This window comes from Protopterus annectens, chromosome 17.part0 (assembly GCF_019279795.1).
Source record: "Protopterus annectens isolate FY-2018-M chromosome 17.part0, PAN1.0, whole genome shotgun sequence".
In the NCBI taxonomy this organism is placed as follows: Eukaryota; Metazoa; Chordata; order Ceratodontiformes; family Protopteridae; genus Protopterus; species Protopterus annectens.
The window spans coordinates 415,531,624-415,545,644 of record NC_056751.1 but is presented as its reverse complement, the minus strand read 5'-3'; positions in this window follow the sequence as shown (position 1 = coordinate 415,545,644).

Below are 14,021 nucleotides of genomic sequence, written 5' to 3'. Positions count from 1 at the left end.
TCAGTTAATTCACCATTCAAAGATGGTACAAAAGTCATATCTTTATTCAAAAGAGATAATTCATAGGTTGTTAAGGCATATGAAGAAAAATATATACAATATTTTCTATCTGGCCAGCTGCCTCGAGCAACTGAATGTTGTGGGGCCTGTGTTTCTTGCCCCTCCTGTTTTTTTTTCTTTGTCTGCTGCTGGTGCGACCCATGTTGAGTAGCTGTTTCACAGGCAAAGGGGCATCCTTCAACAGTGGTGGAAACCTCCCTGGATCTAAAGCCAAAACATCATCATTGATTAATAGTGGCTGCATATGTGTTGGCAGTAGTACTCAAAGGAGAGTCAGTGGTGTCAGTGGAAACAATTTTCTCAGTCTGTCAGAATCATGGCTCTATATCTGTCCTTCTGATGTTGATGTATCAGTAGATGCCACACAGCATATATGTAGGGCTGTCACAGAGGCACAGACACATTCTACCAGGGCCTAATAAGAGAGAGCGCAAGTACTAAATGTGGATTCTGACATGTGGAACTATTTGAACCACGGTAGTGACTCCTTGGACAAGATGAATGACACACTGGATCAGGCAGTGTCTGTAATGGAACATCTGCTTGGGGAGGTTCGGTATTCACATGGCCGGAGAGCTGCTACATCATACAGTATTAGCTGATGTGGCCATGCATCTGCTTCCCGTAGTAGCACCACTTTCACGCTCCATCAGTAATTGCATTGTCCACACCCAAGTGTGGTAGGCCACATGGTTGTGGTCTAGGACGTTGTCATGATGAGAGCTTGTCCAGCAGGCATCACTCACATTCAGATAGCACTCTAAGTTCTAGCCAAGCCCATAAAACTAGCATTGTAATTCCTAGTAGAGGTAGTTCTTGTGGTCAGAGAAATTATGCTGAACTGACTAGTCTACCATGTACATCTCACATCTGTCCAAGATGCCAGGATGTAGAGCTAGGACAGTACATGACCATGTTCATGCAGACACACACACATTCAACAAACATTTGCTCATGCCACCTCACACACACACACACACACACACAAACACACAAATACAAGTTATCTGACCAGTACTGTTGACTGAGACACATATCTTGATACTGACCCTGACAATTAGATACATAAGGGATACATTTTTGTTTTGCTTGCACACACTCACTTATTTGGTGTCAGGCTTGACCTCCTGTACACCCCTCCCCTTTGTACGTGTAATGATGGCTGTGCTCTGCCCTTTGCACATTACTTTGTGACTTCAGTTTACATATTTGTCTGATGGACAGAGTGGATAGCTAATGCTTGCTTACTCAGAAGCTTACTTTAATGAAAATGTGTTGCATAAGAAATTTTTTTTCATAATTGATACTCATTTGTGAATGATTGTTTATATAATTGTTGACCCTTATTGTATTTCTGGTAGCACCCTTAATAATTCTGTCAAAGTAAATATTTAAGTATTGTTTATTGGTGTACTTGTGCAAATTATGCTACCATTCACCTACTCACTACTTTATATACAGTGGTCAACTGAAGTGCTTGATGCACAGTAATGGGTAAAATCTATACCTGTATATTACAAATATCAGTCATAAGCTATTAAGGATATTACTGTACAGCCAGGACATGTTCCACCTTAGGGACATATAAGAATTTGCATATTATAGTCATTATTTCTATACCTCTTTTTTTTTTCCATACAGGTTCCAGATTTGCCTTGTCAATACTGCAGCTACAAGATGTGTCCAGAGCTGTCTCTGTGTGATGCTAACAGAACACAGCATTACATGGTTAAGAAAAGGTTCTACAGTTTTGCAGGCATCAGTTTTAATATTTCTATGTGCTTAGTCTCTTAGGATTTCATTTAGATAGTCAGTGTGTGTGCTGTGCTTTGCCTCTTAGCCAAAGCCATGGCATATTGTGCACATATATGTCTGCTGGCAGCAGCTTTGGTTGGTGATTCTCCCTCACACTTCTAATCTGTTTCTGCAGGAGCTGCTGTCCTGCCTGTGGTCCTGGAAATTGTGGTACTATCCTTAGTTGTCCTTGTTTAAGTGGTTTCCTGAGAATTATATTGTGCATCATGACGCAGACTATGAGTATTTCAGTAAAGGTTGCTGGGTTGTACTGCGTGGCACCTCCCAGTGTGTCTAGGCACCAGAACCTCGATTTGAACAAGCCGAATAAATGTTGTATGATATTCCTAATTTGAGAATGGGCATCATTGTATCCTTGATCAGTACAGGTTTCTCATGTATGTTTTGACCCAAGGTTCCAGTGTGTAACCTGCATCCCCCACTAAATGCATTTGTGGAAATTCAGTTCTAGCAAGCCTTGTGTGCAGCTCACAGTTGTGCCATATATGTGAGTCATGAAAACTGTCTGGCTTACCTGCACAGGCATTGCAGATGATTCTTTGGGTATTACAGAAAATCGGATAGTTTATCAAGTGATATCCCTTCCTGTTAATGTACCTCCTTCCCTGTTCACAAGGTGTTTTTTTCTGTGTTTATGCAATCTATTGCTCCTAAAACTTCAAGCAAATGTCCTGTTGCATAAAATTCCTGCATGAAAACTGCCTGGGTTACCTGCACAGACATTGCAGATGATTCTTTGGCTATTACAAACAACCTGATAGTTTATAGAGTGGTATCCCTTCCTGTCAATGTACCTCCTTCTCTGTTCACAAGGTGTTTTTTTTTCTGTCTTTATGCAATCTATGGCTCTCAAATCCTCATGGAAATGTGCTGTTGCATAAAATTCCTGCATGGTACTTGCTGTTTCCTCTGGACTACGTGAGAAACAGATATGCTCCCTTGCATGTGGTAGCATTGCATTTAGGAACGGATGCAACATTTTAGAAGCTGAGACCTGTGATACCCCCTAATATATCCCCTATGGGTTTCTGAAAGGTACTTCTAGCTAGTGTATGTAAAGCTACACATACCTTTGATTCCACTGGGATGGATTCTCCATGATTTTCCCTAGGGCCTCAGGTGAGGGTGGCAAAAGTTGCTTATTTCCTCTAGTGATTCCCTTTCCAGCTGGTATCACTCTACAATTTTTGTGTCTTACAGTCCACAGTAAGTCAAACAGGGTCTAAACACCTTTCTCATACTTCTTCGCCGAGGTCTGACAACAGCAGCAGATTCTTGAAATAAAGCCTGTTTGCACAAATAGGTTAATGTTGGTAGAAACAGCCCCTAACATTTTTTTTCTAAGTGTAATAGTGGCAGTAATCCAAAGAGTTTTGGATTTCAGGGCAAACAGAAATACTAAGTGTACACACTTGCTTTATGGGTTCCTGAATAGCTTCACCTTGTTGGATTGGTTAGTTAATGTAATTTGTCTACTAATGCTTTCATTAGTACATGCTGCCATTTACCCTTATTTTGAGGTTTTATACCAAGTGTAGAACCATTTAATGAATACAAAATAGTGCACTATCGAGAGTGCAGTACTCTCAACTGTCCAGATTATCTCAGAATGTCCAGATATTTGCCTCATAGTTTTGGTCTGTTCCGCATAAAATGTGTTTTTCTGGATTTTTGTGGGGAAATCAGTGAGGACTGAATTCACTAAATAATGACACGCATTTAAGTTTCAGACTTCATATCCTTCAGAAAAAGCATGGTAACACAAGACCTTTTATACTAGGAACTTTCTAAGTTTATAAGAGCAGTATTTAAAATCTGTCTCTATTTTTGGGGCTTTGTGCCCCTATTATTTTTGGCATTGTCCAGATTTTTTGTGATCAGTGGTTGAGAGCTATGGTGCCAGCATACCAAGCTGCATACATGATAGCTGCACTTAGTGAAGGCATTTATGAAAACAGCCTCATTTCCGAACAGAAGGGTGCTCATAAGTGCATTTGGTACAAGAGTAGCTTGGGTCATAGATCAATGATCTACCTTATGGTCATTTCATTAGACCTGAGGCCATATATTCTGGTAGTGAGCTGGGTCAGATGGTTGTGGTGGGGCACTGCCAGAACTAGGAAACCAAAATGTGCAGTGAAGATGTTCAGGGAATGTTTAAATAACGTTTCTGTGTCTAATGAGTTCCCCCTCCCACCCAACTCCAGAAGAGCTCTTTCCATGCATCAGAGAGGTTAGGAATGCGGAGTCTGTATAGACTATGTTCAAGACTTCAATAGGTGAGGCAGCAATGAAGACATTTGACCAAAATATGTTAAGCATTTTTATGGCATAATGACAGCACCTAGTGAAGGAAACTGTCAGTTTAAAGAAAATGGTCTTCGAAGCATGGCTAAGACGCCAAGCGGTTAGCAACATAAAGATTTTGCTCTGCCCGTTTTCAGTTTTTCTGACTGGATTATCTAACTTTATACTAAAGAAACTGTCTTCAAAATATTCCTTTACAACAATAAATAAGGAGTGAAGAATATTCTGCAAGAAAAACAGTATTGAGCACTTTATATTAATATTATCCTGTCAAGAAGTTTATTCAGTCAAATGCAATCATGAGTCACCTTAAAGCTTCCACAAGGAAAGTGGGATGAAAGAGAACCGCAGTCTCTTATTTCCAGTATGCAGGAAATATCAGTTAAAATAGATACATTGGAGAGTAAAATGGATACTATAAAACAAGAAAATAAGAAACAAATTGATCTACTGAATGAATAGTCAAGAAACATTCAGATCAAATTACTTCCATTGAGGAACCATTAAATGATGTAGATGACAGATTGAATGAAAATGAAAGTCAAGCTGAATACCTACTGAAGCAGAATACTTTTCTCTTGGAAAAAGTGGATGACCCCGAAAGCAGGTCCAGAAGAAATAATATAAGAATACATGGTGTCCCTGAGAAGGAAGAAGGTAACAATATGATACATTTCTTGAATACCTGGCTTCCAAAAACTTTGAACATGCCAGCCACTTTCTTTCGGAATAGAAAGGGCACATAAGTCTCTTTCTAACAACACTGCAACAAAAAATCCATCTACACCGAGATCTGTAATTGTCAAATTAATTTCTAAACAATATAAAGACTTGGTGCTGAGAACAGCTTGTTCTAACTCTCCAATAATGTTTAATGGGAAAACAGATTTGACAATGATTATGCTTCCACAGTAATCTCTAAAAGGGAAGCCTGCATCCCATTAATAAAAAGTCTTAAGAAATCCAACATCAAGGCTCAAATACTGTTTCTTGCAAGAATCAGAATTTTCTTATCTGAAGGTCAAAAATATTTCAAATGCTGGATGAAGCCCTGGACTTTTCTCAAAAAAAATAATTTTCTAGATAAGCAAGGAGAAATGGATTGGTCCCACGTAAGATTAAAAAGACATGCAATTAAAAATGGATGGTCAACAAAAGGAAATAGCAAAACATTCAAAGGAAAGTGATGTTGTTGTTGTCTTTCGACTTTTCCTGGTTAGGGGTCACCAAAGTGGAACTCCGGTCTGCTAATGATTGGCAGTAGATTTTGATGAACGCCAAGGTGCCAGCTCGATGTTCAACCTTCAACGAAGGCACGCCCATTTATGCATGTCTTTTGAATGCCCACCCAACCGTAGGGAGGACATGCAGACTCCACACAGAAGGCACTCCCTGCACTCCAGCCAAGAATCGAACGGGTGAACCTCTTGCTGTGAGGCAACAATGCTACCGCTGCACCACCTCGGATTCAAAGGAAAGTGATATGAACTCTTATTTCTTTGTTTGGACTTGCCTTATATTAACATGTTATAATATAATATTAAAAACTACTTCAACAGACATAGAAGGTTTCCAGATTCTTAAAGGGCTGTTTTGTGACATAGAAAAGCCATTTGGACACTTTGTTTTGTCCATTTACTTTTTCTGAATTCTAGCTTGCATATATGCAGTCATGAGCACTTATACAGCCTTTGACAACTTTTAAAGTGGATTTCCCACTCTAAAATAAAGTTCTTACTGGGTTTTATACTCCAAAATGGAATTGCAAGCTCTATAAGGCTGAGAAAGTGAAACTGCAGCTGTGCGAATGAACAGAAGTGCCAGAAAGTCAAAGATAGCCTTTGAACTCTAGAAAATGGAACACTGCAATGGGAAGGACTGCATAAAGCTGTAAAAGTGAGATAAATGTACTGTTTTTGTATAATTTAATAACTAAAACATATTATCTACTTTATTTTAACTTATTTTAAAAATGTTAGAGCTAAAATAGACTGCTAAAGGGCTTGATTATTAAAAGAACTGAAAATGAGTGAAGCATTTAATTAAAGTCATGCAAAAGCAGAAGCAAGAGTATTTAAAGGGCAATGCACATGTTATAAGGTTTTTAGAAATCAGCTGTGTATCTGCTGTGATAAGAATGATAATTAAAGTTGAATGTTTACAGTTATATTATTTGTATAGATTGTAATATTGAATATTAATTTCATTAAAGGGAATTTGTTTATGGAAAACATATTTAAAGGTGTATATTAAAGAACTAGAGGAACACATATAGTGATAACAGGATGAAACATGTATAGACACTAGTATGTTAAATGTTAAATAATAAGAATGTTTTTATGTGTATTAATAAGGGTCAGTTTTATTAACTATACTTTTGAATGGATGTTGAAACCTAAACATAACAAAACTGCATGCCTAGTGAATATAATCTGAACCTGATGAAAGTGCAGTGATATTTTTCATATGCCCATAGTTTAAACAGAATATTAATATTAAAATGATTAAATAAATGTCAAGAACTACACCTAAAATTATAATGTTATGAGATGATTTCTTACTTATATTTAAGATTGTACAGGATATAGTTTTTATATAAAATACATTACTGATTTATTAGTTAGTTGGTGGGTTGTGGGTTGAAACTTTTAAATGAACATATATGTTGTGTATGATGAAATTTGTTATGTCGACTGTCGGAAATTATATATGTCTTTTAGATTCTTTATGCACACAATATGCACATACAGTGCTTTATGTCAAGATATCTGATTTATATAATGAAATTTTAATTAAATGAATGATATCAATAAATAAAATAAGCTGAGTGATGTAATAATCCATTATATAAATATGGTTGATTTCTAGAAAGTAGATTTTTGTTTTGTAACTACACCTAGTCTTGATATTTTCAATTTATAGGGAAGTTAATGCTATTTTGATATAGTAATGATAGACTGATTTGTTTCCTCTGACAGTTAATAAATTTAGATTAGATGAAAAGTTAGTTTTAAATAGCTAATTGTAAAAGGTTGTTAGAAGGAAGTTGTGTAGAATAATATAAGTAATTGAATGAATACTTTTAAAGGTAGAAGCAGAGAGTAGATAGTGAAATACTAGGGTCTGCAACCTGCGGCTCTGGAGCTGTATGTGGCTCTTCCACCCCTTGGCAGTGGCTCCTTGTAGTTTTGAAAAATAATGGCCACTCTACCACACAACACATGCACACACACTCGCGCGCACACACACACACACACACACACACACACACACACACACACACACACACACACACACACACACACTGAGAGTGATTGAGTGATGGACTTTAAATATTGCTCTTATAAACTTATAAATTTGCTAGAATAACATGATTTCTGTTAACATGCATTTTCCACTCACGCAATCACACGTAGTTGCCTCTCAACTGTGCAGATTTTTGCAGAATGTCCTGACTTTTGCCTCATATTTTTGGTCTGTTTCTCATAAAATTGTGGTTTTCTGGCAAATCATTGAGGGTTGAAGTCATAAAAAATTGACAGACATTTGAGCTTCAGACTTCATACCCTTCAGAAAATTCATGTTAATGCAAATATGTTATTCTATCAACATTCTAAGTTTGAAAGAGCGATATTCAAAAAGTGTCCCTATTTTTGGGCCTTTGTGCCCCACTATTTATGGCTTTGTCCAGATTTCTTGTTCTAAGAGGTTGAGAGATATGACACACACACACACACACACACACACACACACACACACACACACACACACACACACACACACTGAGAGTAATTAAGGAATCCCAACAAAGGAACAAAAACAGGGACAGATTTTAAATATTGCTCTTATAAAGTTAGTTCTTTAATATTTAGGATAATAGCTATATATAAAACTTTATACACTGTGTTATCTTCATTTTGGGGGTTAAATAGGTTTTGTGGCTCCCGATGAATTTTATTTGGTGGGAGAGAGGCCAAAATGGCTCTTTTGATAGTGAAGGTTGCAGACCCCTGTACTAAGGGATGATAGAGGATGGTCTAAATGGCTTTGTCATTAAACCAGGAATGTTACATTCCATGTTAGGAGCTGTAATTATTTCTATTACATAGTTATTGAATGGTGTTAAGATTTTGTCTGTAACAGATAATGATAAACTTAAGTACAGTCAGCTACATAAAATCTATTATTTAACTTTGTTAGACTTGCTAGTAGTTAAAATGACAGTACATAAATGTATTCCACTGAATGTTCATTGTTTAAATAATCCTATGAAGAGAGATTGTCTATAAAATATCTTAAAATAAAGTCAGTATTGTCTTTTTACATGAAATACATTTGTTAAAGAAAGACTTAGACAAACTGACAAATAAAGATTATTCAATACTTGTGTATTTGCATTATAATGCTAAAAGCAGAGGCATTATAATACTTTGGGATCAATATTTGATTATGCCTGAAGTAATTGCTTTTTACACTGATAAAAATGGTATGATGAGACTAGTGGTGCTTGAGATAGATAAGACATTATACACATTTGTCAATATGCATTGGATACCTGGAATTGGATCTAAAGTAACTAAAAATACATAGATGCTATTGCTTTGCATGCAAAAGGTGAAATCATATTGCTTGGTGATTTCAGTTGCATATTGTCAGAAAAGGATACCACTAAATAGAAAACACCTAAAAATAACAGCTATCACTAAAACACTAAATAATTTTACCTACATGATGAATCTTAGAGATATTCAAGAACTACAATTGTCAAATACATTGAATTATGCTCACTATTCATATAGGTTTGGCACCCAAACAAATATTGATAAAGTTTTTGTATCCAATGGATTATATTTGAAAGTGCAAAATGTACTAATAACATCTTACCCCTTGTCTGACCATAATGCTATTACCTTTAAACTTGATCTAAAGCCTAATGACCTAGTACTTTGACAATGAATACTGGCATGTATAGTTAAAATTAAAGGGTTTAGAGAATGGTTTCTAAATGAACTGAAATTCTTTGTAGATACAAATAATAATGGTGAAGTTTCAGAAGTTATTTTATGGGACACATTAAAAGCTTATATTTATGGTACAATTAAGAATTAGTATTTGTTAAAAAAGAAGGATTGGGATAATGAATTAAATCTACTCCAGATTAAAACTGATAGCCTAAAAGTAATATTAAAACATCAGATAGAGACAGAAATATGGAATAAAAAACATTGAACCAAAGTACATAAAAATACTAAATCATAAAGTATCAATAAGTATGGAGAAGCTTAAATTGAAAACTTATACTATAAATCTCAGAAATTTACATAGATTAGCAATCAGATCAAAAACACTAAATAATATTCATCATATTAAAGATAGTAAACTTAAACAATCAATAGATTTAAAAGAGATTCTAGAAATCTTTAGGAGACATTATGAGGAAATTAATAACAGGAATCTAACACTAAACAATGATACAACAGATGACTTTTTAAAAGAGAATATAAAACAAAAAGTAACAAAGAAACAAAATGATAACCTAAATAAACCCATTACTCTTAGAGATTTAAAAAAACAAAGAAAAACTTGAAAAATAATAAAGATCCTGGTCTAGATGGTTTAATCTCTGAATTATATAAAATCATCCCAGATAATTCCTTAAAAATATTAATAAATACATTTGATGAAGTTAGAAGTTCATTAAATATCCTGTCTTCATGGAAATTCTCATTGATAATCCCCCATTTTAAAGCAAGATAAAGATCCTAAGCTATGTACTTCTTATCATCATATTTCCAATGACTATTTGGCAAAAAGATTAAAAAATATAATACCATATCTAATTAATGAAGACCAAACTGGTTTATCTCAAGAAGAAGGGTGCAGTATAACATTATTAGACTCTTGTCTTTGATAGATATTGCTAATAAAGATAAAATAATTATCAGTACTGAGTTTAGACATTGATAAGGCTTTTGATTCAATCAGTTGGATGTATTTATAAAAAATACTTAGAGCATATAACTTTTCAACAAGATTTACTGGAATTATAATTAAACATTCTAATAATACATTCTCCTTTTTTAAAATTGGTTCATTTATTTTTAATTCTTTTAAAATATTAAAAGGAACAAAACAAGGTTGTCCTTTATCTCTATTATTTTCTTATCAATAGAACCATTTGCCACATGAAATAAAATATTTTAGTGTCGATGGTAATTACAATTCTAAAATCCAATTATTTGCAGATGATATTTTATTAGCTACTAGTAATATTGAGTCTTCAATAGAAAATATTATTAAGTCAGCAACATATTTTGAAACAATTCTGGTCTAAAATTCAATCATAATAAAACAGAAACAATATTAATAAATAAGAAAGTAACCTCCAATTAAAAAAATACAAAGAATTTAAATGGGAAAACAAACAACTTAAATACTTAGGAATTATTATAAAAAACAAATGGAAGGATTCAATATCATTAAATTATAAAAATCTATCTAGTAGCATATCAAATCTAATTGGAAAGTGGAATAAAATATATTTCACAATAGAGGATAGACTAATATTGATAAAAATGATAATCCTGCCAAAAATATTATAGCTCGCTCAATCATTAATTTTATTACCTCCTAAAAATCATTAAAAGGTTAAATTCTATATTATTAAAATATTGTGGTATCCCAGAAAACAAGAATATCCTATGATTGGCATATAAAAAGCTGGGAAGAGAATGGTATTGGGTTCCCAAATATTAATCTTTATATTAAATTTGCTATATTAAACACTACGTCTTTGGCTAAAGTCAACATATAATTCGAATTGGAAGCTATAACATAAAGTGATCTTAACTTCAAATACTATTCCTGAAATAAGTCTTAATAGTCCATCCAACATTAGTATAGCATATCGGATTCTAAACGACTATTATATAAATAACAAAAATACTAATGCCTATACTTTTTGTATTAAACATATATTAACTGTATTTAAAACAGTAATGGAGAGTAATTATTTGATCAAGCAAATGTTACTCTTGATATTCCTTTTAGCTTATACTACTGGCTGTCTAGAATATTTTAGTGTACATATAATAACTAATCTTGGTTTCAGTTCTTGGATGGAAACACAATTTGCACCACAGAAAGACTTTTAGCCAGCATAATGCAAATAAAAGTAGTAGGTTGAAAATACAGACTTTCAGGGAGTTCATAAGTAATAATTTACATATTCCATTAGCTTTAAGCACTAAACCCACACCTAAATTGTTAAAATTCTTTTTTCAGATTAATAGTAATATATATATATATATATATATATATATATATATATATATATATATATATGGGTCTATCTTAGTACATCGACATTTCAAAATACCGAAAACGAATTAACCGACACCAAAACATCGAAAGTCATTTAACCGACGCCAGAAGATCGACAGTTCACAAACACGACATCGCATACACCCGACACATCATACCAACAAACAAAACACATCCCCTATCCAACACCCACACACACAACACAAGCACACCAAAATCCTTACAAACAAACACTAACCCATACATACACAACTATCTACAACCCTAACCCAAACCCTTACCCTAAGGTCCGTCACTATCGCACACTCACCCAACCCGCGCCCTAACCCTAACTCACTTATCCCACCCCTACCCCTACAAAACACCAACATCGCACACTTACCTTACTCAGACACTCACCTAACCCGGCCCTAACCCTAACTCACTTATCCCACCCCTACCCTACAAAACACCAACATCGCACACTTACCTTACTCGCACACTCACCTAACCCGCGCCCTAACCCTAACTCACTTATCCCACCCCTACCCCTACTAAACACCAGCATCGCACACTTACCTTACTCGCACCCTATCGTCCGTCACTACCGCATACTTACATATCCTTTCCCCAGCGCAGCTTCTCAGCGTCGGTGTCTTCCTCCGTCGGTCTTCTGCCTTGTCGATCTTCTGGCGTCGGTAACGTGACTTTCGATATTATGGTGTCGGTGAATCCGTTTTCGGTATTTTGAAATGTCGATGTACTAAGATAGACCCATATATATATATATATATATATATATATATAAATCATATTGTCAATAATTTAATAATTTATAGGATGTTAAGATCTGAAATTGTGACTTTTGATATGTCTCATTGGGATTATTCTACAAAAGTATATAAAGAAACATTCTCAGAAACTGATAAAAATTATATTTAAAGTCTGTTGGTAACTCCACAACATCTGTTTATTGGAGAATTTTTACTTGGAAGCTTTTACATAGAAGTTTTTTAACACCACACAAAATAGCCCTTTTTTCAAAAAAGAAAACTTAAGACGCTGGAGATATAATAATAATAACTTGGATGCTGATTGGAAACATATGATTTTGGAATGTCAAATGGTTGCTCCATTTTGGGAAGAGTTTGGAAATTTTGCTAAAGCCTTATGGTCGGCCAATTGTAATATTATGAATTCTTTAATTTTATTTAATGTTTCAATTCCAGATCCTATTCCCACAACTCAAGTGCCTCTCCTATGGTCTATGTTGGCTATTGCCAGAAAGGTTATTACAATGGACTGGAAAAACAAAAATGTCCTTTCTTTTTCAGAATTTATCTAGCAAAGGATATATGTAATAAAGAATTACAAACGTTGTATAATAGAACTACAAATGTTACTCATAAGAAATTATACTGGCTAAAGGTTAAAGACCTTCTAGAAAAGTTTTAGTGTTATTGATCAATGACAATATTTGTTATGGACTTTGTATATAGTTTTATTTATTTTTTACTTGTTGGTTAAACCTTGTTCATGTTATTTAAAAAAACTAATAAAAAGTTGTTTAAAAAAAGAAAATGCTCTTCTATATCTTACACATTTCCCAAAATGACATCCTCCTAATTGCAAAACAGTCTATATGTTAGTGTAAAACTGTCAATCCTGTACAGACTAATATTGACATATGAAACTCACAGTATCTATTAGTATTGTGAAATTCTTCTGTATTCTGTCTTTTTGTAAGTTTACACATTTCTGTACTTTATATTTTGTAATGTTGAAAATGTCTCTACTTTATAAATGTATCTAATGTTGCAAATCTTTGTATTTTATAATATGTACTGGAGCTTTTCTCCTCAGGTCTCCACCAAAAATGGGCCACAAGCCCAGCTGGACTAACCTGGTTAACAAACAATAATAAATAAATAAATAATAAATATGCACTACTAGAAAGGAGTGCCCAGATTTGGCTGACATGCCCTGATTATTTCAAGAATCCAGCAACTGTGGTAGTCATAAAGTGAAGGCCTTGGTGCAGGAGGAGTTTGTTAAGGCAATGGAAAATAAGATTTGGATAGCCTGAAAGAGGTTCTGGCAAACTATTTGTCAACTCAAGAAGGGTGATAGGATATTGAAAAAAATTGTTCTCAGCAAGGGACAAAAAATGTTGATTTCAACTGGAAACACTATTGAGAAGTAAAGGAACCTCTTTAAGGAACTCCTGAATTCAGAGGGCATGCTTTCTTTTGATGAAGCATTGTTAGAAACAGATAATGAAATTGCATCCATTCTGAAAGTAAAGGCCAATGCAGTAATTCAGCAGTTTTGTGGTAAGGCTATGGGATGAAATCCACATGGAAATGCTGAAGGCATTAGAGATTTTAAGAAAGTCATTTCTAAACTGCCTTTTCAGTGTTAACTGAAGGCTGTGACAGCACCTCTGTAATAGCAAAGGGGAGTAGTTAGCCCCATTTTCAAAAACAGGGCCAGAAAGGTGGGTTCTGATTATAGATGGTCACACACTCCAGCCTCCC